We start from the raw sequence: 27417 nt of genomic DNA, 5'->3' as shown, positions 1-27417 counted from the left end.
AGTTTGTTGCAGAGACTCTGACTCTGCTAGTCTCAGTGGATGTTGCCCAAGGAAGATTTACTTCTCCAGGACAAGGATACACATAAAAAACCTTACTTGACTTGGAACAATCTTATCTTACAGAGGAGAAAACTGCTGATCACTCACTCTGTGGTCAGGTGAGATGATATGGAAAAAGCCATTTGACTTTCATTTCAAGAAAAAACATAGTAAAAGCATTAGACCCTAATCAAACCATCCTAACAATCTAAGCACAGTGGTGGGAATATAATACTTTAGGTATTCTTTCCAGCCAGTGGAGTCAAAGTAAACAGCATGATGAGAGAAATGTTGTCCTGCCAAAATCAGGATATAGATTTCACTGAAAATCTGTGGAGGGAATTCAAGGTCAAAATTGGGAAGTAAACCTATCAATCTCCAGATCTGGAGCCCATTGCAGAGTGGGAAGGCAATAAAACCATTGTGAAGACATCATGAGTAAAAACTGTTATTATTGTTGAAAATATGTTTATCTTCACTTTAGAACTGTTTCAGAAACTTTTAAATACTCAAGTTTTTTCTAAACAAAGATCTTAATTATGTGAGTGGGGGCTACTCAGCCAATGTAATATTCATTCATCTTTTTTTAAAATCTCTTCTGCCAGTTGTGGATATAAACACAATAATACAGTTATAAAACATCTCCAATGAGGGGCACAGCAAGCTTGGCAGTGGTCACTGTTTTTTCTGCACCTTGGAGTTGGGAAAGAAAAGAGAAAACAAAATACATTGTAAAACAACAAAAAAAAGTTGCCACCTCCCACTAAAACCAAAATCCAAATGCTACCATCAATCAAGGGAGCCATACTACTGAATTAGTGTTAAAATAAAAAAGATGGAGGCAGAGGATGAATCAGGGAAAAAAAAAAACTAGAAAAAAAAAGTGGAAAAATCTTTACATGGATCAAAGACAGGCTTTCAAGCGCACCAAACAAATCCAGAATAAACAACCTAGTTGCTGACTGTATTACACTACACAGGTGCCGCACACCAAAGGGCCCACGTGCTGAGCGCCTGTTTGGGGGGGGGGGGGGGGACGCAAAAAAAAAAAGGGCTACATCTGGCAGCTAAACAAGAGAAAAGAGAGAAAGAGAAGGATACAGAACCACAGATGGAAAAAGGAAAAAAAAAAAAAGGGGGGGGGGGGGGGGGGGGGGGGGGGGAGTACTGACAATAAGCGACATTCGTCACCCATTCATCCCATCCTTTTACTCCCCGACACTGTAAGTGACTCAAATGTGTCTCTTCCTGCCTTCATTAATTTCTAATCTGGGATGAGACAGATTGAAGGATACCCAGATTAAACAGTGCAGTCAGACAGTCACATGTGACAAATAGGGCAGATTAAAAGACTGAGTGCAGGTATTAATAACCATAAAAACACAAGCCCTCCCCCGTCCCAAATGGAAAAGAACAAGTGATAAACAGGAAGGGAGTTGAAGCGGAAATCTTCTGTTAAAAAGACAAATAAGCACATCCATCCATCTCTGTCAGGGTGGTAGCTTTATTTCTTAAATAAATGAGTGTGACAAGCACTGCAGAAGCAGTTTTTTTTAATGGAAAGTGCATTATTGGAAAGGTTTGCCATGTGTAAAAAGATGGATGATATAGTGGGGAGAGGGCCATCTAATGGTATTTACTGATTATATTGAACTAATATACAACAAATTCTGGAAGGAGATGTCATTTGTAATTATGGATTCACTAATGTTTAGTAAACAACAAATGAAAATATGAGTAGTGTGAGAAATGGCTTCATCTTCACAACAAAACTAGGGTTATTGTAAGTTCCAAGATCTATGTCTACTGCTGCATTTTTATACACTAAAAAAAAAATCTAACATTTTCTTCAGAAAAATAGAAAAAGGTAGGTTTCCTTATTAAATCAGTTCTTTTGTTTAAAGCTGCATTGATTTTTATAGTAACTAGAAGTCGATGCAGATCTTTGCAATAAAGGAAGACTGCTACAATCCAGAAAACAGTACGTTCACTTGAGCAGAGACAGCTGTATTGTGCTATTATATGAGATGTCAAACCAATTCTAGCTCTTAAAACAAATTAAAAGAGACTGATGTTGTAACATTTGCACAAAAGTGCCATTTTTAAGAGAAAAGCATGATGACAGAGGAATGAAATCCTTTACAGTCACCAGAATATTCGTTTGAGCTGACTGTCAAAAAAGGTTTTTACTATCACTTGTTAAGATAAACATCTTTCTTGCATGTGCGGTCGTCTCCGCAGCCCTCCGAAATGAAAATTTTCATCATTTCTTTATGGGTTTCTCCCACCATACCAGGGTTTCCCAGGGGAATGTTTGGTGTTTATTGACTATGATGTATCCTCCCTTGTATCACTCAGTCCTCAATATTTATCTACATGTTCATTCATCTTCTGTTAAGTCCCACTGGCCAGTGTTCTGCCAGAGATTTCATCCCTGACATCACTAAAACAAAAAATAAGAATCCTTATGAGCAAAAGTAATGAATGATTCCCAAAGTAACAAACAACTCCCATTCTGTGATGTTCATCTCCATATCATCATGTATTTGATTCACTTAAAAATAACTGACACATGCAAGAATAATACAACAAACTGGCCCCTAATATTATTACGAGTTGAAAACTTTAGTTAAACTACTTTAAATCATAAGTTACTATTTAACATTAGCATCTTAAACAGAAATCAGCACAGTATATTTAATGTCTAAATGAAAATAAGACAAGGACAAATACCCGGGCTGCAGACAAAAAAAATGAAACAGCTTAAAATTAAAAGAAGGCTGTTGAAAAAAAATGTATTCATGCCACAGCCACTGACTTGTTGCTCGTTAGTCTATAAAATATTCCCTGCTTGTTTAAATGGCTATTAACAATTTAAATAACCCTCGCCCAGAGGCCTTGCTCTGACTCTCTTGTTAAAGATTCCCATCCCCCAAAGGTCCATTTAACAAGCCCATTATTCCATTACATTACATTTACATCAGCACCAGAGAGCCTTAATTTAACTTGTTCCTCTAATGTAAATGCATAAAAAAAGATTGTATTGAAAAACTGAACAGTGAGTCAGACGGAGGGGAAAATAATGCCAACATGAAGAATACCTTTTATGAATACATGGAATAAGTTCTGACATTAGAAAGCCCAGCACTGTTTTTTTTCTTCTTTTGTTTCATAAATGCGACATATTTAAACCTTTGGTTAAAAGTAAAAAGGTGGATGAAACATACTGATTTTTATCTAAATTAATGTAATTAGCAAGAAAACCAAAAACACAAAACAAGCCAGAGTTGGAACAAAAATGTATCTCTTCCTATCCTTTTACAGAGTTTTAACAATCACTCAAGAAAAATAATCAGCAACTATTTCCACAAAAAAAAAATTTTTAAAAAAGCGCAGAGTCAAGTCTTGCCATATCCAGCTTATTTTATTGCAATGAGCTTCGCTTATTGTGTAGCTTGGGACAAAACTGAGGACAAGTAAACATCTTGGACTGGACAAACCACAAAGCCACTTTCACTTGCCTGCACAGATTTAACCTATAGTCTTGTAAACCCACAACAATAGACTGGAGTTCTGGCAGCAGAGGGCCTGCTCATCCTTTGAGTTCCCCTGACACATAAACCAAAACAAACACACATAAAACAACTTGTGTCTATAAGATAGATACGTCACATTATGTCATCTAAAGACTTTCATTTGGGTTCAGCTTTTTCAATATGACAAAACTCATCCAATTCTTTCTGAGTTATATAAGAAAAGCATGTTTGTCAGAGATATGTCAGCAGAGGGAAATCATTTTGTAGCTTTAAGAAAGACTGATAACTCTTAATATCATTCCTGGTTTTAATGATTTGGAACTAACATTATATCTATTTATTAGTCATTACAAGACTGTACGTTGTACGAAGCTTGCAAGATTGCATCAAATGATATCACTCTATTCATTTCTCTATGCACACATTCCATCAAGTGACTAAAATACAACTGGAATCTAAAGCAACTTAAATCCTTTGTAACTGAATTTTAGAGCCAAGACTACAGAGAATGATCTGAAACATTTGCAGTAAACTCTGACTTTTTTAGTTTGCTTGCTCATTAAAGTATGAAGTGATGAAAAAAAGAAACTTGAACTATTGAGAAGTACTTAGAGAATGCACCAGGATAACTATCTTTGATAAAATGCAGAATTGCAAACTGTCAAATCTACTCTTGCTTTTAATAGGAATAAAGGGATTTAAACAGCTTATTAATTCATTCATTCACATTCTTGGCAGCTGACTTTGTGAAACAAGGAATGCAAACTGTCATCTTTCCTTCCTGCTTTTGCTGCAACAGCTGTGCTACTTTTCAGCCAATTATTGGTCATTTGACCCCCAACTCCACCTGCTGCACATGGACATGGAAGTACCCAGACCAAAAAATCTGCGGCTCTAGGTCTTCGGGTTAATTAAACCAAATGTTTATCAACAGTCATCGACTTTTACCCACCTTGAATCTTATGAGAGTAAAATAATAACTTCTGCTTTTTTAAGGTTTGCCAGAGAACATTAACCAATTTATGATGCAACACAAGCTTCATGCCTTGTGTTTTTGCTACTTTTTACATTTTACAACAAGAAATTGAGCAAATAACTCTTCAGATTGGCACCACAGGATGGCTGAGGACGGTGTAGCTTTGAAAGAAACAATTCCAGCAGCATCCACACCTCTACAGCCTGGAACATTCTGCAGTGTATGGACACATTTAATTGGAGGTATGATCTATTTTAAACAAGCTTTTTCCAGAGCAGTTACACACTCATGGAAAGCCTGTCTTAGTCTTTCTGTAGCAGTTTTTAAACTTGCTCCCTCTGTCCCCAGAGCCAAAGGGGTACAAGACCTGACAGGGGTGGGCTCTGAGGCTCAGCACAGTTCCTTTTCATTAAGAAGCTGAGACCACTTTTTGAAGGTTACCACACACACTTGCATCCAAACACAAGCTACACATAACAACAAATGGGGTATGGAAAACCCAGGGGAGGGTTAAGGGGAAGTAAGGAGGATCTCGATAAATGTTAGACCATACATTTTCTTTCGAAAACTTCCCATTAGTTAGACACACACATACAACCAGAGTGAGTACAGCAGCCAGCTTATATGCCTGTGGCTCCCATGTGAATAAAGTTACCTGACTTTGTACACTTTCCAAGACATTTTTTTGTCCGTTTTTTTTTTTTATTAAAAGTCTACAACTGCTTGGTGACCCGCTTTCATCACTCCCCATCAAAGTTGTCCCCACATTGGGATGTATTAATAACGCCAAGTCCACAGACCATCAGGTTAGTGCATCCTTACTGAGTGCTAGCTTACGATGGAGCAGCACTTACTGTGAGGTCATGATGGAAATGTTGCATCTGGGGGTCAGTATTCTTATGACTGACAAATTACTGGATGATAATGAGGAATTCATATGGCAAGAAAGGGATAAAGGAAAAGTCAAGGAGATCCTTCAAAGAATGTAAAGCCCTTAAACGTGATTCTTCTTTCACTTTGAATGCTTAACCACAATTTTCTAAATCACACAATACTCAATGCTAAGATAACGTTAGGGTGGTGACCTTAAAGAGAGAAGGCAAAGCAAGAAATTAAGGACTTAAAAAGCCCAAATCAAAGAATATTCTGTGTGAGATGAAGTTGGCCTATTCCAGTCTACCCTGACTTAGCCAATGTGTTGGCCTCTACTTTTGCATGCACTTGAGCGGTGGTGGGCAGTCAGGGTGGATTTCAGGGCCCTTTCTTCACTCAGCCAGGCTCTGTTTTATTCATCGCCTGCGCCCTGACCCCACAGAGCTCCTGTTCTGACAAATCACTTCTGATTAAGACAGATCTCAGTTAGTCAGCCACTCAACTTGGCTTATTCATCATTCCACAGAAAATATCCTTCTCTACTCCCCGGTCCCTCCTCCTTCCAGCTCGTTTGCCTGTCCGTCAGACCGAAGCAAAGCACAAAAGAAATTTCCGTTGCTGTTTTAAATGGCTGATTATAGACAATTGGTAGATGGAGAGAAGCAAGACAATCTTATGGGTGATAAGATGCGAATTTAATGGGTATAAATGACCGAGCCTGTAGGAGAGCAGCTGGTAATAGAACCATTTGTTTAAGGCTATACTGGGGTGGAGAGACCTGAAAGCTATGTTTTCTATTTAAGCTCCCCCTCCTCTTTTCCCTTCACCTCAACCTCAAAGTCAAATTCTTAGACTGCCAGATTTACATTTTTTTTTTATAGAGCAGAAGTCCCCTCCACCTTTTTTCAATGAGAATTGATGAGGCTTGGAAAGGGAATAGCTTGTTTTACACATTATGAAATAACCAATACCTCCAAGTCCCTGTGGACAAGCTGAATGCTGACACAGTTGCATACAGCATTGCGGTAGTAATAACAGCACTGTATATGTAATTAACAATGCAGTTACGGTATTCATATGCAAAGTTCTACAATAACAATATGCAGCAAACTGCTGTGCCAAACCATCTAGGGAGTTACAAAGCTTTTGTGTTAAAATGTCTAATAAACCAGATTACATTAACCTGAATGACAACCCTACTGGTGGCAAAGGGCTGAGAGGAGGCAGGAGAGAGGGGGGTTCTACAAGCAAATTGCTTGGACTTAATCAACCAGTCTCACTGAACCATCCAAATGAAAACTAATGGACTTGGATGTTTGCAGTGATTGCCCCACATGCAACAATGTGTGGGCAAGAGCCCCACTTTCTGAGGTCTTCAATTAAAAAAACAGGGAATTTCTACAGACGGCTGGTCAGCGTATACACCTATTCCACCAGCACTCATATCGCGATTGGTCAATTGTGAAGCTCAAACGGAGCTGACTTATTAATACAATTTCCAGCATTGGAAAATGGGTTTTTTGTGTTGATTAAACCTGGTAAAAAATGGTAAAAAATGTATGAAGTGTAGAATTAAAAACTCATATCCGAACGATCTAATTTGTGTATGCATTATTCATAGTGTTGACATTTGTGTCATGCAATTGTGTTGGCCACTGTTGCTAAAAGATAAAAAATAAATAGTTCATGAATAATAAAAAAAATACTACAACGTTAAACTTTATTCAGCTGCAATCAACCTAAGTAACAAATACATAGTTTAAGTGCTACAATTTAAATAATTTCATTTTATTATCAGATAAGCAGCTATATGAATGATGATGCTTGAGGATATATACACTGTAACAACATTATGACATAAGTATAAGTTACTGGTAGAGATATGCCAAAATAAAGACAGCAAAGAAAGAAAAAGTTAGATTTTACAAGAGAAACCTCATATGTGAAGCTGGTAATGTAAAGAGTCGAGAGAATTATCAATCAATCTTTAGTTATAAAGCACTTTTCATTCAACAAATGTAATGCAAGGTGCTTTACATTAAAAACATTACAGCAAAAATAAAAAACAAACATTTTTAACCACCAAATCCCCCAGTTCATGAACACACAAATCACACACATTAACACACAGCACATGTTTACAAATGAAAACACACTGACATGTATACAATAAACTATATTTCTATAAGTGCTGTCTTAAAGCTGGGGTAGGTAATCTTGCTCAGAGACATTTGTTTTTACCCTCGGTGAAGTGGTTCCTCAACCTGATAGTAGTCTGTACAATTTTAAATTATGAACAATAAGAAAATATAGTTAGACAAACAGGTAACCGCCGGTAAAAACATAACCTCCTTGGCAGAAGTAAGAAAAAAGCTTTGGATAACGCAAGGAGCAAAACCAGAGGGGGAGGAGCTAAGACAGGGTGCTACTTTCACATCTTGCTCGATCCCTAACATTACCTACCTGAGCTATAAGCCTCTCTAACTGTATCAGGGAAGCTAAGACGCCTCAAAATAAAACAAATTTATGCTGACAAAAAATAAAAGCGACACATGAGAGTTAAAACAAACTAAACTTAACATAAAATAGGATTAAAAACAATTATAGTCCAAGAATAATTATTCAAAAAAATTTTTTTTAAAAAGGTAAGTCTTCAGGTGCCTCTTCTAAGTACTGTTGGGGAAAAACAGCTTTTCAGTTTGGTCTAATCAAACAACATGCGATTTAACAACCGCAAGTGGATGCTAAGGGAAAAAAGTTTGCCAGTTTGTTGAAAATGGACTCAGGGAAGAATATATGGAGGCAGGCGGAGAAGAAAGAAAAAAAACTTGAAGCTCCTCTGGTTCGTTTTTAACAGTTTAGCAGCGATAATCATCACATTACTGTTGATTAAAGGCTTTTACGTCTCTAATCAGAAAGTTGACAGGCAGATCAAAGAGTGAAACACAAATTTCTTGCCTTTTAATTATCTGTACAACACCACACCTCGGGCAGCACTTCCCTGCCTATCTCCTCAAACTCAGTGAAAGATTGTGAAAGGAGATCTAACATCCTGCAACAGTTCATTATCCAATAAAACAGAAAATGAGGGGGGGCACTCACGCCAGCACACAAAATCACACATACAAAAAAGCTTTAAAGCTTTATGATTAGTGAAGACCTGGGGGAGGCCTGCTAACTTCCTTATTAACATGTCCTGAAATGGAACACCTTAATTATGTTTGTCAAAATCCGACTTGGCGTCAAACTCATTTGCATATTTTGACAAGGCCTGTTGGGAGCCTCCTTCTATGCAGAGAGGGTGGAATAGTTTGTTCAATACGTACTGATAATGAATAGCCTTTGGTTGATAAATTAATTGTTTAATTTGCCCGCCAGCTCTACAGAAGAACTGATGCAAACGTAGATAAAAGTTAAAAACAAAAAAAGAGGAAGAAAAGCACTTAACATTTCTGATCTATTCCTACTAACCCCTAATGTGTAAACTGTTGGATGTGATTTCTTGCAACTGTTCAGAGGTTCCCAATCAAGTAATATCATCTTTAAAAAAAATAAATAAATAAAAAAAAAGTAAAGATGTGGCATAAAAACAGATTCCTACTCGTTCATGATCAAATTCTATTGGAATATATAAAAAGCAATGAACTAAGTCCTTCTTCCCCTTTCCAATACAGCACACTGAATGAATCCAAATTATGTTAATTACAAGTAAAATAGGCATGGTTAAAAAATAAACAAACGTTTAGTTTTGGAGAAAAGGAAGGCTTAAAGGTAAACCTCTCAAACATTAGCCTACTGGAAGACATATGCTATAAGAATCAGTCTGACAGGATCTGACAGCTGGAAACACTTAAGACTATTTTGTTCAAATCGTCACTACATTAATAGTCATGATCTATAGAGAACAAAAAACAGAATTATTTTAAAAAAATAAAAAAAAATAAATAAAAAAAAAAGTGCAATGCCTGGGTCATGTTAACTTACAAGGGTAGCACTAAAGAATTCAGTCCAATCTATGAAGGAAGCTTATCTTCTTGTTCCCTTTTAATAATATTGCAATGTTTGTTCTTCTGTATGGAAGAGTAACTGCACTGTAGCTACAGTGTCTGGCTAGCAAACTTTTTGTTTGAGGCTGATTTACGGTGAAACCAGAGCTTGAAGAGCCTCTTCTGTACTAAAATTTGTTTTGTTTGGGAGCACTTTGGCTTCCCGGTGAAATGTAATTGACAAAGGCAAGTAGATGAGACCAAATCAGTATGACAGTCTTGTGCAAAGCCACATTTGGGGATCTGTTTCTCCCTCATTGTTCTGACCCCTTCACATGTAAAGGGAAGCTGAAAACTTGTTATGGATAAACTGTGCTTGAACCCATATTTATATATTCTGACAACTCTAGTCTTTAATGACAACAAACACTGTAAACAGGAATGTAAAATGGTTTAAGGGTTTTACTTCTAATACAGATTTGATCTGAAAATGTGCTTTCATTCAAAACAGTTTCATTTACCACATGTCAACTAGTCATATGTCACTTATTCTTTTCAAGCATAACTTAAAAGAAAACATTGAGCTGTGGATTAAATTATCATTTGTGCAAGTTACAGTGATTTATCTTAATTTTCAAGTGAAAGTAGAAAGAGCTCATCAAAACCTGATTAGGTGAGTCATCAAAATGTTGCCAACCAAAGTACTAATTAGATAAAAAGGGGATATGCTGGCTCAACTTTCCATGTTCTAGAAACATAGAAATGTAATACTTTGAATAAACTATGTGCTTCTTACCTGCATTACTCAGAATATAGAGTACTAGTCAAAAGTTTGGACACACACACAGTTTTCAATCTATCCCTGCTCCAACACACCTGACTCAAATGATAGGCTATTAGATCTATTTAATTTGAGTCAGGTGTGTTGGAGCAGGGATACATTGAAAACCTGCTGGATTGCAGCTCTTGTAGGACCGAACTGAGTAAATCTGCTCTACTGGCACACCACAGCCACGGAGTAAAAGCAGTACAGCTGGTAAATGATGGGAGCTTCCCTTCAGCAGACTTCCTGAAGGTTACATTTCAGGGGGGGGAAAAAAAAGGGTGGGGGGAGCCTCAAGGGAGGGGCCTAAAACAAACTGTTTCACATAGAGTATGATAAGGGGGCTAAATGAATCAATAGTTTAATTATTGATTAGTTAATTGAATAAACATCTAAACTAATACAGAAATAAATATTTAGAAAATACATGTTTACTTACAAGAATATACTGATAGAAATTTTTTTATTATTGGTATTATTATTATGGAAAATTACTCTAAATTCTTGAAGCAAACCTAAGGATGCTCTGAAAATGGAGTCTGACCAAGCAGTGGAGGAGCCTGTTGTGATGGCACTGGGCCACTGTGGCTTGTTCTGACAGACAACACAAACACAAGTTTGTGCTTTTTTGGGGCCATACCATCACACTTCACTGCCCTGGTAAAAGGCAAATAATAGTGCTATTATGGAGGCCAAGAAACACAGCAAGAACTAACAAAAGAGACACACATCATGTGCTTCATTTCACAATGGCAGAGGCCAAACAGTTGAAGGCAGATCATTGTCAGATGACACTGTGAATTCATATAAAATAGCACTACATGCGATGGCATGTTGCTGCTGTGGTGCACGGTGAACATTGTTAATTTATGCTTACTTTGCATGGTGCTAATTCAATTGTTTTGGCATTTTCATTGAAGACATTGTACAGGAAATTTTGTAATATGTTTTACTTAAAGTAAGAGTATACTACAAAATAAGGGACATAAATGCACCGTTAATTCAAGTAGGGTAAGAGATGGTGGAGCTAAGCTGTGCACAAACTTTTTCAGTTAAACAGGATATATGTGTCTTTGTCATTTTTCTTAATCACATTGTATCCCTGCATCCCCCTTCCCTTATTATGGTTGCAAAAGGCTAAGCGATACCTACAACTTCTCTTCATAGCAAACTTTGTTTTTCAAAATAAAACCAGCCTTGGATGTACCAACAGCTTTGACAGTGAGACCTGTTAATTTTCTAATATTTTTTTATTTTTACAGATGGAACAGAACATTATCCAATTGACTTTGTTGTAAAACATTTATTTAATAAATTTTTATTTTTAAAGTGACATAATCTGTTACATTCATTAATATAAACTATGAGGGTGTTAATTTGTTTCATGGTTGTTTTTTATCATAATCTTTATCATCATCTTTGTTGTTGTTTATCAACCTATTTTGGATTCATATTACCCTGAGTGGTATATCTTTCAACAGTTTATGATTATGATAGCACTTGTTGCTTCAACAATCAACAGTCACAATTATTATTACTTTAAATCAAGAACATTAGATAGAAATAAGAAAAAGTACTACTACATATGTAAGTAGGTACATGTGTGTCAAACATTGTCAAACATCATGGCAATCAAATTCCCATCCATGCTTTACATCAACAAGGTTGTTGGGAAACAAATCTAATAACTCTTTTAAACAATAGCAAACTTGGCAAGAATGAAGATCACAATAATGTACATTCTCAGAAAAAGACATAAACAACATCATTGTTGCTATCACTATTCATAAATAAGCCATTTCATGAAAAAATAAACCAGCTACCAGGGGTATTACTCTACTTGCTCCACAGGGGTATGTATCTGTGAGCGCTCTGAAAATAGACTAAAATAGCCAATCCAAGAAATGAGCACAGAGGACAGATAGACAGCTCCACCTGTATGCTTATGTAAAATAACGCTGATGAGCCCTAAGTGAGGCAGTATGCCTAACTTGGATTCTGAAAAACTGAAAAGGCAAATCTGCTGGTCACGTTGTATTTAGTGGAAATTTCCATAAACAACAGTTTAGCAGTCTGTTGCTTACTGTTAAGACAGGAGCGTTACTGTGCGATGGTGAGGAAAAACAGTGAAGATGCTGGTAGTTGCGAATGAGGTCAGAGAAGCGCTCTTCAAAAATATCCGCCATCATGTTTACCTCTGATCTCGTGTTCATGCTTTTGGTCTCAATGAGAACATAGTATACTCATTTAAGTTTATAAAATAAAACACAATTCTATTTAAAAACCAGCTGAAGTGAAGGGATTTCACTCCAAAGGTTAGTATTTAATCATGACACAATATGTTTAACTCTTAGAAACTAACATAAATGTTTCTAGCCAGTTTTCTTATCTCTTCTGCAGTTTTTTTTTGCCCATGTCTCATAAACAGAAGTATCTGGTAAAAAAAAAAAAAAATTAAATAAATAAATAAATTTTTTAAAAAAAGTTGATTTCATGGTAATTCTGCTTACTTAAAAGTCAGCAGTTTTTCTGTATGATTTTAATTTTGGGACTTACAAGGGTATTTCAGCAACAACAAAGCTTCGGTAGAATTGGGTGTATGATTGGTATCAGTACTTCTCTGGAAAAGATTTTCTCATTTCAATTTACACACAGATGACATTCTTCTTCTGAAGGAGCAGATAGTTCAAGGAATCTATGATACAATTATAGAAAGAAGTTTGCTTCTTTGCAGGTGAGGGAAACCACTTTCAGGTTCTACTTTAGGGTTGGTTTTCACCTAGTCGTAAAGACCATGTCCTCATACATTTGGACTATTTATAAGTCTGAATCCTTGCATTTTACTATTATCACTCCATACACATATTCCAGGAATCTGTAGACTCATACTTTGCTGTGTACTAAATTGAAGGTTAGTGTTCTTCTTGCTATCTGTACTGATAATTAATTTCCTGCCTTCATTTGCTTCTCCTTAAAGTCTAAAAGTTTTGCATGGCTTTGTGTCTGTCAAGAAAAAATTTGATCCATCCTTCAGATAGTTTAAACTTTACATTCTGGCTATATTCCTTTTAGTTAAATAATTTTTTACATAACTAATTTAAACCCTCAGCTTCCAATAAGCTCTTTTACATTTACTGCATTTGCTGGTAAGTCTAATAGAATCTTGAAAACTGTGGCAAAAAAAAAAAAAGAAAATGGCAGCCACGATCACCTATCTGGAACACGGTGGAAATAACGTGTAGAATTTCTGAATTTGTCAGTTAACTCACTAATTGTAATATAACCAAAACTAAATTGAATCTAACACTGTGCATTACTGCCAGGCTGACAAGTGTCTCCTGCTCCCCATCATTAACTAAAACAGCCTAAGTGAAAACCCAACATGCCTGCCACCATTTTCCACACTAATGAAGCATATCTAAGTTTTAAGACAAGGCAGAACAAATTTAATCTACCTTCTAAGGGCCCTTGGCACCATCAAATTAATTATTCATAAAGGACATGATATTATAACTCAATTGTCAACTCTAGCTGTCCCATTTTTTAAACCTCCCCCGCCTGGCGCTCTCTTTTGTCTCAGGTTTTCTTTTTTATAAAGCAAGTCCTTCACTTTTAATCTATAACAGAGCAATACACATTGGCATTGCAGGTGCAGAACAAAATCATTTGCCTTCTTATTTCTTTTTGAAGTCTGCTGTTACAACACAACTCAGTAAAGGAAGATTTCTACAACTGGTGTGGCTCCCTGGAGGCTTTGTGGTATGCCGTATAGGAAAAAAATATAGTGTCCCACAGTCAGAGTCATCAAGCTGGTATAACACAACCTTAGATATCTGTCATTTTTCTTGCATGAATTATGTAAACCATCTGGCAAAGCTAATCTCTCCGTAATGTTGCTTAGACTGGTTAGTCACCGGGAGGTGGGACAAAATTTCTTCTGCACACAGTGCAGAAGAAATTAGCCAGGTGTCATTTTCTCTTTAGGGTTAGAATGGAGGTTTGCAACCCCTATGATGATTGACAGGAACAGCAGCTGCCTGGCATGGTAACAGCACCCTATAGAGAGAATCTAATACTAATATCCTGATTCCATTTATGTATATGCAGAATCCCTCGTGCATTTGTGCATGGTCAAAACAACCCAAAAACCTAAAGGAAAAATAACAACCAACAATGCTAGTACTTTTAATATCAATGCATAAACACTAATGCTGCACAAATGCTACAGAGGTCATCTGTGGCACAGAATACTAGTATGTAGCACATACTGTATATGCACCACTACCGCGTAAACACATTCATACAAGTTGCATGTATAATGACTCTTCATCTCCCCTGGCTATGGAGCAATATTAAGAAGAAAACTCTTCAACCAAGCAGTGTCAACTTCTGGCTGTTTACCCTGCTTAAAATAGATTTTTGCATTACAAGGACCTAAAATACCAACCACCCAAACTATTGTTGTTTTAAGCAAGGGACTCGAGTGCTCAACAACAATATTATTCAGCTACAAGCGCAGACTCAAATTTCTATGTAGGAATTCAGTGAGTGAGTCAGAGGCAGCCAAGCTTAAACAATTACAAAAACACACAAAGCCATGTGAGAAAATGATAACTCTCAACCTATGGTTAAAGTGGTCAACCACGCCTTAAAATACTGTTTCTATTTACTAAAAGAAACAACTTCACCATATTATTTAAACTAGGTTATTTCTTAAGCAAATCTAAAAAACGCAGTTATTGATCCAGCTTTTTCCTTTTTTTTCCGTGTGCACTCATGCCATGCACAGGAAACAACCACATGGTAACTATGAATACATAATGTTTTTTTCCCTCTCAAATTTTTATGTGGAACACACAAATGTAATGTGCACTGATAAAATACAATAATAAAACCACTGATAGATATTGTGACAATGTCTTTTTGCATCTTATCGACAAAAAACACCCCCAAGGTACAAGTTATGTTAGGTAATAAGAGACCATCCCATCAGGATGATGAGTTGGAACAAAGTAATCTGAGTAACATGTTGAACTGAAGGACACTGAAAAAAACTAAATAGCAAGCTGACTGTACACTCCAAAAGTTAGCTCTTGTTGAATGCTTCTAGAATGCAGGGATCAAAAAGCTAGTTATAAAATATGATCAAACTTTTTACGTTTAGTTTACTGAAGAGTGTTGGGTCACTAAAATGTTTAGAAAGGTTTATATGGACAAAAGCTAAAGTTGTTAACTAAAATAGCAAATTCACCAGAATAACCAGGGGCTACTTGTGGAAAAGCCAAAGTATGTCCTCAAGTGTTGCAGTCTGCAGGTTTCCGTTGTACCCATGTACCAACACACTTGTCTGACAATATAAGGATCTGACAGCTTATGAAGTTCTGCATCAAGATTCATTAGTTTGAGTCAGGTGTGTTGGAACAGGGACATATGAAAAACATGCAAAATTATGGCACTCGAGGTCCAGAGCTGGCCAACTCTGACTTAAGAATTTGTACTTCATGTTTTGTTGCCTGAAATCATGAGACAACCTCATTAGTATAAAAGAATGTATTGCTCAGTGGGTTTGAGTAATGTTAGTGGCAAAACAAATGCCCTATTCAATATTTGACAAGCGATTCAAATGTTGACAGATTTTTCAACTAAATGAAAAACAGACCGATGCAGATGATGCATAACAAGACTTCAGTATGGTTATCAAGAGTAGAATTTTTCATTTGTGCACAAGTTTAATTATAAATTTTCCAAAGAAAGTTAGTAAGCAGTAAGTACAGAATGGCAGAAACTTAAAAGGCAGCATGCGTCCTGCAAACACCATTTACATCAGATAAAAGATAGGACATGGTGAAGCTATTCTAAATGCCGTTTAAGCCATGACGGTAGGCAATCTATGCATGCTCCATCCCCTGATTGTAATTGAGGCCGACGCGTGACAGCCCCCCCTCCACCCACTTGGCAGTGGTCTGGGCCATAGGACATGCTGACAGGGGAGACACTGGAGACAGTAGCACAAGGTCCTGGCCTGGCACGGCCATGGCATGGTACCCTTTGGGGCACTGACCTCCTTCGCTTTCAACCCGCCGCAACTTTCGTTGTTTCACCTCTGTCACCAGGCATCTCAGAGGCTAACGAGAGGGCAGCCAAGCCTGCTTAACAATTCTACCACATCCAGTGGTTGCGTGTGCAAGCTGCTCTTTTTTTTTCTCCATTCTTACTGTCAGTGTTCCTCTCCCCTTGCTCCAAGACCTTTGGTAAAATATGTGTCAGCCTGAGGAGACAGGCACTCATCAACACATTAAACCTGGGCGGTATATTAATGCTGTGATGGCTTCCTGGAGGATGGAACAAAAAAGGACTTAGTCCTTGTAGAGAAAAATAAAAGACAAAGCTTGGACAACTTTTGAGGATGTTAACTTTGGCTGTGTTTATGTGTTAATAATCTGGAAGTTACAAAGAGAAAAGCCATCTTCATCATCTCATGTACAATTCTGTCCCCTCCCTCAAAAATTGCACTTTAGTAGACATGTGATTTCTTTGCCGTGTGTTTCTAAGAGATGCAATACTTCTATAGAGTTCTTCCTGATCAATACACAACTAAGATGAACAGAAATGACATGAAGTTGGAATGAAAATGAAGGGATTTCAAGGAAAGAACAAGCATGAGCGAGAGAACATAAAAATGTGCGTTTCTCTGCACAGATTTCTCCCATCAGCAGGAGAGTTACAAACGAAACTTTACTCCCACAACAAGTGGGAATGGAAACCAACAGGGGCTTTCTGGTATCCAGTTGGAAATACATAATTAAAGGAACACAGTCAGGAAGCATGTTATTACCAATGTTTTCATTAGGCAAAGTTAAAACATTGGTCTCCCTCAAGACCGATAGATAAGGGGCAAGGAAGAGGATGGTACAATATAAGATACTGTCTATTGGGGTCTAAAACTATGTTGAAGAAATAGTCATTTAGCACTTCTTCTGTATCTTTTCAGTCTAGCCCTACTGCTACTCCATAAAAACACTTAATTTTGACATGAGAAATATGAAAAGCCTGCACAGGCCTGCTTTTTTCATGATATTTTCATTCCTTTTCTCTAACATCCAGGCTTAAATTAGCCAGGATTTTTAAGATCAGGGACTGTTTTTTAGGCTATGAAAAATGGATTAAATGAAGAGGAAGTCTGGCCTAATGAGCTCCCTGGGCTATGGAGCAGCAGGGACCGTGAAGGGAAAGAAGGGAGACGAGGCAAGCCTTTGAGGAAGAAGGGGCCGCAGCCATGCCCACAGCGTGCCAGCTTCCCCTCGCTTTAGCGCCAATGGCACAGACGGCACCTGGGCAAAGCTTGGCCACCCTTGTCCTGTGCCAAAGGAGAAGAGAGGCAGAGCAGCAAGTGTATGTTAAACTTAAAAAGTACGACTGGCCATCCATTTTTTTTTCCTTTTTCTTCTTCTCTCTGAGCCACTAATAAATTAAAATTTTTGACTTGGGATGTTCGGTCTTTGATTGGAAGAAACTGAAATTATATCATTTTGTAAAATGTCATTTAATGTATTCTAATTGAATTTATGGCATTTCATGTCAAAAAAGTTGAAATTTTAGGAGATAAAAACGTAGTATTTGCCACTGCATTGTTGTTCAAAACGCTGAATAAAAAGGGTTCATATGTGTAATCGAAATTCAGCCAAGAACAAAAATAAAAATGACTAAAATTTCTTAACTAGTTGTCATCATGTGAATGATGTGTGTACTACAAGAAAATATGAGGAGGAATAGAAAAGGCCTTCAAGAAAACAGAAATTTTCAATATCCGTGTCAACACTCAGTGTCAGTATCACTTGCTTTGGTAAACTTGCTCTGGCAAAACCAAGTCTTTAAGGTGTGAACACTGTCAGTGGGACATACACTTTACAAAGATGGTCTATGGAGTCTTTATGCCAAAGAAATTACAATAACCGTATCCAGCAATGGAAAAGAGGAAGTGAGCCTTATGTAGAGGGAACATGGAGAATAAAGAGAAGGAAGGAGAAAAGGATTAGTTTGGCAGGTAGTTGTCCTGGATGCAAGCCAAAACAAAAAAAGAGAGGAAAAGAAAACAAAAAATGTCGAGACAAAGACCTTTTACTCACCTTTAAGTAACACAGTACAACATATATAGGAGAGGACTAAATGGGGAGAAAAGTACAGCTAGTACATTCTTCAGCTACTTTTCCTGACAGCGATTAGAAACTGTCAGAGCCTCTCAACCCGCCACTCTTTTACCCTCATAGGAGGCCTGTCATTACAAATAGCCCAGATTAAAATACCACACTCCTGGGGCACGGGCCTTGACCCTCATCTACTCCACATTGCCAGATGTCTACCCACATAGCTACCTACCTTGTCAAATGGGAAAGAGGGACAGGAAAAGTGAGGACAGAGTGATAGGCAAGTGTAAGAGGGGATGAGGGAAAATAGATCGGGCAATAGGGACTGTAGGTTAGGAATAGACTATAGTAGGTGTCCTAAAATGGAATAAAGGAGGAAAGAGAATTAATGAGGGATAAAAGAAACCCATGAAAGAACAAACTTATGATCATAAGTAGGAAAATGAAATCAATGCATTCATTTCTGCTATTAAAAAGCAGGCCTCATAGACTTAAGTTGTGTTAAAGAGGGAAGGTTCTTCCTAATTGTCCTTTCACCTGAAATCCACATCAATACACCTATTTTAAAATAATGGAAACAAAGGTTTTCAGCTCAAGTCTACTGTACAAATCAGCTCGTATTTCTGCATGCAGGAGACATAAGCAAACAGAGAGTAATGAGTCCAATGCATCTCGGATCTATCCAGTGCCAATGTGAATCGTCTGTCCTGACACTGAAAAATGACCTATCTCAGCAAGATTTGGAAAAGGGGGGGGTTAGTGTGTGTGACAGTCACCAGCACTGTGCTGACAGCCAAATAGAATGGAGGAGGAAGGCATCATTAGGATCACACACACAATATACAAATACACACATCAACGCACAAATATTCACGTACAGAAAGCTCAAATACACTCCATCAGACATGAGAAAATCTGTGCATGCCTGCTTTCACAGGAGAAAAAAAAAGAAAGAAAGAGACTCTTGACTGATATCTTGTACCTCAAACAGAGCATGTCGTTGTGGCCGCTGTCATGTCGCAGTGGCAAGTGCAGTGTGGCAGAGCAAGCGAAGGTTAAACACAACTAACAGACAGGAAAAACCGATTCTACGACAAAGAAAATCTTAGTTGTACAAAACCTAAATATAAGTATTGGCATATGACTAAATATTATCCCACATGGCATTACTGTATAAAATGCACATGCCATTGCCAAGATTCATTTGAAATTACCGAGCAGTCTTGCTAGCTACAAATACATGTCCATATGGTGTGATAAAAAGAAGCACCTGCAGTGGGTTGGAAACCAATTCAAATCAGTGTGGATAGCTTTGGTGGCTCTAACAAAAGACAGAAACTAAAAGTTAACCCAAAGGGACCGCGTCCAAATGCGTCTAAATAAGTCTTGACCTAACATTCTTTTATTTATTTCTTTATATACATTTATTTATTTATATTTATTTATAAATGACAAAATAGCAAGAAATATATCTTTGATGCATGGACAGGTGGTGAAAAGAGAGTATTCACTCACCAAGCTGACAACTGTATGATGTGTAATTACACCCTTCACTTGCTCAATTGTACAAACAAAAGCTAAAGGACATAAACAGTAGAATAATTGAGGGAAACTTTTTAAAATTTATTTATAAATGCACCTACTTACTCAGTGATAATAGAAATATGATCAAACAAGTGAAACCAAATGCTTAACTGCCACTCAACCTGGCCTTCTATGAAACCTAACACACCTTTAGTCTCAGGGAGAAACATTAGACAAGAGGAAAAATATTCCACTGTGTATAATGAATATTGTCTGGCAACAGTGTGTGTTTACTTTTCGTCAGAAAAAGTTTGAAACTTAAATTTGTATGTGCGCCTTTTTGAGAAATAACATGTTGGTTTGTTCTGCATCCCTCATTACAGAAGAGAATGAGGTCCAAACAGAAAGAAGGAGAGATACAAGGAGGTGACGGAAAAAGACCATCTCAGGTGACATTTTGAGACATAAACAGCTGATAGTTATCCGTTCAACAACCCAGTTTATGTTACTGTGAGTGCAGCTCACACACTGTGTGGGATAAAAAAAAAAATCCAGAGACATTTTATGACAGACAACCATCAGTATTGATGCAGGATTGTCAAGTTGCAGCAGTCACAGAATGGGTCATTTTGACTACAGACCTCCAGCGACAGTATTAAAAAACTTACAGTATAGTTTATATATAAGACTATGTTTCATATTTATGTTTGTGAATGATCAACACAGCAATTATATCAGGTTATATAAAGTTTTTTTTCTTTACTTCTATAAAGCACAATAGTTTAGACAGACCCTGATGGTCGAGTTACAGATTCAAAAATTGCATAACCTGGACATGGGAATGCTTTTGTTTGCAAGTCAGATTGCAGCAGGGAGTAGGAACACTAACATATCCTGCACCCTCTTTTCTCCTCTTAGGTCATGCTCTTCCAAATAAAAAGTAAGGGGAAAAGAAGACGCTCAACTAATTAAAATAACAAACAAAATACCCTGGTTGCAAGCTGAGGAGTATTCATACAGTATATCACACCTAGACTGTACAAGCATATAATGTATAATGTATAACCCACTCTCCCACCACATGAGAAAAATATGTACATATTCCCAAACAATGAGGTGGTACAGCAGCACAAGTGGCAAGACAGAGAGGGAAGGAGAGTGAGTGTGTTTTTCTGTGTGTGCAGACAAACTCCTTATAGTGACCCTATACCTCATCTCCAGGGCATAAATAAACATGTGTGTGTGAGTGCGCCTGTGGATTATAATCAGAGAGAAAAAGGAATCAAATTTATTCAGCTGTCATTAATATTTCAGGTCTGTTACTGTAGCCCATGTGAAAGAGCATGAATGATTAATTTAGACATCACCTCTGTCACAATCCTTTACCAGACCTGGTCCGTGATCCACCTTTGAGAGTAGTAAACAAAAGGTGGGTTCTGCCTCGTTTTTGTTGTGGTCTAGTTTAGGCTGTTCATGTCTGGCAGGTAGGTGGGCTATGCTGCATTGTGGGAAGAGCTGGCCGCCTTTGTGATTTGCCCGTAAGGTGTTGAATGAACAGTAGGTACAAGGCCTGGGGAACAGATCCGCAATGGCCACACTGAGACAATGACTATGTTCAACCACTTAACCTTACAAATCTACACTGAGGTTCAGCTACAGCCGAATAACTGTCTCCATTCTGCAGCATCTGTTCGTTCTCAGCACTGCACTTTTGGCCCACTTAGTTCAAATAAGCAGCCATTGCAAAAACAAATATCAATGCCCAGGATAATTCCTTAGCGACAACAAAACAGCATGAACCAAATAAAACTATTTCAAGCCATTAGTCTGCAAACCAGGCACATCAATAGCTCAAATAATCTGACAGGCACACATAAAGACCCTCGTTCCAAGATGAGCATCTTAGCTGCTGATGGATGAGGAGGCAACCGCAAGGTCCTATCAAACTGACAAGTGCTCCATACCTGTGTTTTTGATTTGTGTTTAGGCTTTGTGTGACGCTTGTCTGACAAGTGGAGATCACACAGAGACAGGATCCATCTATCAGACCGCTGATGCCACTGCTGCCTTCTTCAGAGCCTGAGGGCGTGGTGCCTACATATGTGTGTGTAACACTGTGCATGAGTGGGACGTAAACTTATAGATTTAACAGTCTATATTTGTTTTTCAGGAACCTACTGATTTTTTATTTTTATGCTGTTTGTGCAAAAAAAAAAAAAAAAAAAAAATCTATATCCTTATGTATGTTTTCAAATATAATATAGAAAGGCTTTTCTGTGCTTGTGTGTATTTGCTTGTGTGCTTGTGTGTGTGTTTGTGGGGCTACCTGCAGAGTAGCGAGCCCACAGGGGCAAAGCTAGAAAAGATGACACTGATGGGATGTGTTGGCATGTGCCCTCGGGTGGTTTTGGTGTGGCTGTCATCTTGTTGTTTTCATACGGCTCCCCCCTCCGTCATACCCCGCATTATTCAAATAACACACCCCAAAGTTCCTTAAATAAATAATGAATTCACAACTAGATGGATTGATGAACAGTGATGGAAAAGTGTGTGTTTTTGTTTATCTGTTTCCCCCCCCCCTTTGCACAGATTTCTTGTTGTTTGGACAAAGTCTTTGACAGGCATTTCTCTCCTGGGAGATTGAGCTTATCAGAAAAATAAGTGCTGGGTTGGAAGAATGCTGTCTTGCTGGGATGCATGTGTGAAAGTGTGTGTGTGCGTGTTGGTCTATTCTAATTCAAATCACTGCTTGGCTTTTTATAAATAAAGAAGTTTCACTCTCTAAGATAGTTATTTAGATAAACTGGCTACGTTGGTCAATAGCATGAAAGATACAAGTGTGTCAAGAGGTCTAACTCAATAAGTAAAGTAGAAATATGCGCTACTCATAATACAGAATACTATAAAGTACAAAAAAAAAAAAAAAAAACAACTTTCTTTCTATAAGCCAACACAGACACGTATAAAAAGTAAACACACAATGGAAATTATCATGTTAGAAGATTACATACTGGGTCATACGCTCCTGAACTTATTCTTCACATGTTTACATGTTACAGCACTCCACCCCATTTCTAAAAACAAATCTCCATAGCTTATGAGACCCAAAAAGGTCAACGTGCATCTGAAACTTCCTTGTCTTTATCCAGAAAAAAAAATGTGTGGGACTTGAAAGCACCGGCAGCTCGCTGACTCTTTCCTCTAGTTCCTAAAGCCAATGCAGATCAATACGCAGCCATACATACCACAACTGGAACAACTCTTGTCAAAGGTTACTCCTTTTTCTCTGTGCTTCTCTCTTCGTTTTAGCAGGGCGGAGGAGGATGAGGAGACACAGAAAGAACAAATGAGAGGGAGAGAGAGAGACGACGGCTGTGGAGAAGTGAGAGGAAAGCAAGAAAGATAAACCTAAACCGATCCCTTCTCTATAGTTGCGGAACTCTGTGCTAATGGGTTTTGACACATCGCCGGCAGGCCAAAGAAAGAGGGGGCTAGGGGTGAGTCGATAGTGGTGCACGGCTCTGGCCAGGGGCTAGCAGCAGTGGCTAGGCCAAACCCCTGATACTAGCATGGGCTGGGGGCCTGACCACTAATCATTATAAAGTCAATGAGTCCTCTAGCGCTTGCAGCTACACTAGCCTTCCCAGGGTTCAACACTACCTAGTGAGGGCCCTATTGTGAACATTCATGTGCAAACAGATACACACTAAATATATACAGTGTATCCTGTATTCATGCCAAGTACTAACACAAAGGTGCTATGTACACATAGCAACAAATTACTGGACACAGGTATGTAAAACATCAGCAGAAAACACCTGGATGCGACTTGCTTAGAAACACAAAGCGCTGCCAAAAGACCTGACCCACACCACTGCACACCCTCTATTTCATGATGTATGCTATGTCTGTCAGGTAGAGTCTACAGCCTTTGATGCCGTGACTCTATTATTAAGTACTGTCGCATCTCCTGCCCTACACTGGACACAGCCTCTCCTGAGACGCCTCACAAACTGCTCCCATGTCACACTGGGGCTAAGGCACCTCACCCAGATCCCATGCATTTTTTAATGCTTCAAACTGATCCTGACACACAGCTTCACACTAGACTGCTAAATGAGGCAGAGTTTCTCTAATTGGCAAAGATTTCTTGAAGCCAGTTAACGTGAATGCAGAAAGGACAATCAGTCAACGGTTTTCAACACATTCATATGATTATGTGGGAGCTGATAATGTGTGTATTGGTTCAATTGGGCAATTCATTTTTCTCTTGCATTATAAATGTTAAAAACAAACACCTACTCAAAACTAATGAGGTTCCTGCATAACAATAATCAACATTAGTTTTAGTGTTGTTTATCCCACAGGCATAGGATGCAGACCTGTTACCTTATTAATACTGTACTACATAGATGTGCCAACCATGTGGAGGTCTCAAAAGAACTTTCAGCTAAAGCTAGATAACAGCTACCTTAGGTAGGTATTTAACTTAAACGATAAACATTACTGCTAAGGAGCTCTTAACAACGCAAACTGAAGGTTGTAATTTTGCTAAGGTGAAAATGTTTTGAGCAAAGAGCAAACCGCTTCAATCATTACTTTCTGATATGTAAAAGCCTAAATGGGTTAAAACAATAATAATGATGAATAATACCAAGAAATGGCTTCCAACAATACTGTGAAAAGTGACTTTTTTTTTTTGTAATTGCAAAACATATAAAAAAGAAGAGAAAGTATTACTGGCATATACATATATATATATATATATATATATATATATATATATATATATATATATAAATAAATGAAAATGCAGATGTCATACATGTTCACAACACAGAATATGTCGAATGTTTATAAGTTTCATTTCTTTACCATTATGTTTACTGTTACTGTCCTGTGCATTTTCAGTCCAAATGAAACATTACCAAGAAACAGTACTCCTCATCAATGTTCAAATTAATTCTTTGAACTTATTTTATTTTTTTAATATCAACTAGTAACTACCTACTCACTTGTTTTGTGTGTGTGTATATATAAAATGAGCTAAAACAGTGAGAAAAAAATCAATAGCCTTACAGCTTCTTAGCCTCACTCTGATCAATATGCATGCAATCAAACTTTTTGCCAGCATTACTTCCACTACTATGCCCATCGATTGGGTCCATTGATCCTGATGCTCAACCCTCTTTTTAGGAGCAGAAAGTATGGATATTTAGCACTAGAGACCCCATCTGGCCAGCTCTGTGAACTTTGACCTTTGAGTTAATCCTCAAACAAAAGGTAGAACTTATTGGAACCTATACAGTCTGATTTGGAATCATACCAAAGGGGGCAGATTCAAGCAGCAGGGTCCCAAAACAGACCCCAAAACTCTGCCTAATGCCCCCTTCTGGGCCAAGAATTGACTGCAACAAGTACAACCTTCATGGTTTAGGTAATTGGTGTGATTTGGAAATAAAGAAATTTTTTTTCAACTTGGAACTTGGTAGCAAGTTTGTCAAGACAGAGTGAACAAAAATACTGGTTCAACATGACAGATAAGATCAAGAGTAAAAGATGATGAATTTTAGAGCAGGGCTGGACAAAAAGAGCGATGAAGGGGCAATGCGGGAGGGGCAGCAAGAACCAAGGTCTGGTGGGAGATCGGCGTTCAATGAGGCTCTTCACTGATGTGCCGACAGGCTCTTTGAAGGGATTATTAACACATTTTGATTACTCTGGTCCAGTTGTCACAGAAAATATAACCTCCATCAGGACTATGAAATGGGCGGCTCTTTTCTTCTTTAGCCTCCCTCACGTTGTTGCTCCTTTCACTCCCCACAGACCCTCTCATTGCCCTGGGCTTGACTGACTCAAAGCAATCCACTAATTACAGTCTCAGACATCTTGAAGAGTAATCTCGCACACTATTAGTCTGATAGAGAAAAGGCAGTCTCTTCAACACAAACATATCAGTGCATACACACACACATTGTAAATGGTGCTGTGCCTTATGCCTGATAGCATACAGTGTTGATTTGGCACAACTTTTGGCATTGTCTGAGCCAAATCATTATTAAGTAAAATGACATTAAAGAAGGTGAACTGTGAGTGATTTGTTGCCACAAAATGTTTTGAGAATGGACCGAATCAGGGGAGAAAAATCCAAAGAGAAAAATGTGAGAAAATGATAAAAGTAGGGGGAAAATGATGTGCATATATAAACGTTGTGGAAGCAAGACCTGATCCAACACTTTCAGAAAAAGAATCAAGGAAATGAAATGAAAAAAAAAATCATCCAATGGTAGTTTGGAGTCAAAACATAAGATGACAAGTGCTAAAAGCATCCATAAGTCATATCAAAGCCAGTGTGGACATTGAGTGCTTGTTTGTAGCTGGAGGCATCAATATAAATTGCGTTTCTAAGATGACGTATAATCTGCCACAAAGAATTTATTCTGTGCAGTCAGATTCTGTAATTTAAATCCAAGCTGACCAGAGTACAAGTAATCCTGCAGTGTGAGCTGTGTTTTTTTTTTTAAACAAAAGCAAAAAGACAGCCATCTTGATGTCTTGTTAGTGTTTGAGCTTTTGACTTCTGAGATGCACACGCCTACTCCGCTTCACACCCTGTCACTTCAAGACTAAATGAAAAACATGCTAACAGACAAGCAAGCATACATTTGCTCACTAAATAAAGCTTCCTTTCTAGGGACTGAGTTGAGAGATTTGTTGGGGGGAAAAAAAAAAAAAAAAAAAAAAAAAACAGTAAACAGAAAAAGGGACAAACTTTCAGCGTGTGAAAAAGGAAAAAAAATATCAAGTCAACAGAAGAGTGGTTTTAACTGCAAACCTTAGCATCGTTTACTGTGATAAGCACAGCTAATACATGGGAGAGAAGGCTTCTCTTTGTAGACCAATAACTTCATATCCTGTTTGTGAAATGTATATTCATAAACAGACTGAGGATTGTACAAATGGGATATTTTCAAACATACACATGATCTGTGGAAAGGCCTAATGTAGTTGACATCAAAGGGTCCTGAGTGGGAGAGGTAAAAGTAGGCCAGGCCATGGCCTGGGAGATAAGTGGAGAGGATACAGAGGATGGCAAAAGAAAGCGAGAAAAAAAAAAAAAAAGGCTGTATGGATAGAAGGAGAGATAGAAAGAGAGGTTGGTCCCAGGTTGGGAGGAGCTCAGGTGTTAGTTGTGAGGAGGCACCTTCTGTTCATGGCTCTAAAGCCCCAATGCAGACAGAAAAGGGGGCCCAGACAAACACGGGCCCCTCTTGTTTGGCCCAAATAAATCCAGGTGGCTCAAGACGCGTGCCCATGTCATTCAACACTACTTTCACCCCCACAAACACACACATGCAAACATCCTGTATGATGAAACAGACACATGCAGAAATACTTGTGAACTTGTAGTTGACTGAACTTGGAAGACTTCGGAAAAGGTTTCATGAGCACACCTGAGCAGGAAACAGCCCGTTTTGCTGACAATCTAAAGATTATCAAAAGAATTCAAGACAAA

The 27417-nt window shown here is 38.0% G+C and overlaps 1 protein-coding gene across 2 annotated transcripts in view; it reads right to left on the bottom strand.

Annotated features, from left to right (window-relative positions):
- Positions 1-27417, bottom strand: part of vti1a (vesicle transport through interaction with t-SNAREs 1A) — a 127810-nt gene that overhangs the window by 47814 nt on the left and 52579 nt on the right. The window lies entirely within an intron of this gene.

Source organism: Telmatherina bonti, assembly GCF_933228915.1.
Source record: "Telmatherina bonti genome assembly, chromosome: 21".
NCBI lineage: Eukaryota > Metazoa > Chordata > Actinopteri > Atheriniformes > Telmatherinidae > Telmatherina > Telmatherina bonti.
This window is presented reverse-complemented; position numbering and strand designations above follow the sequence as displayed.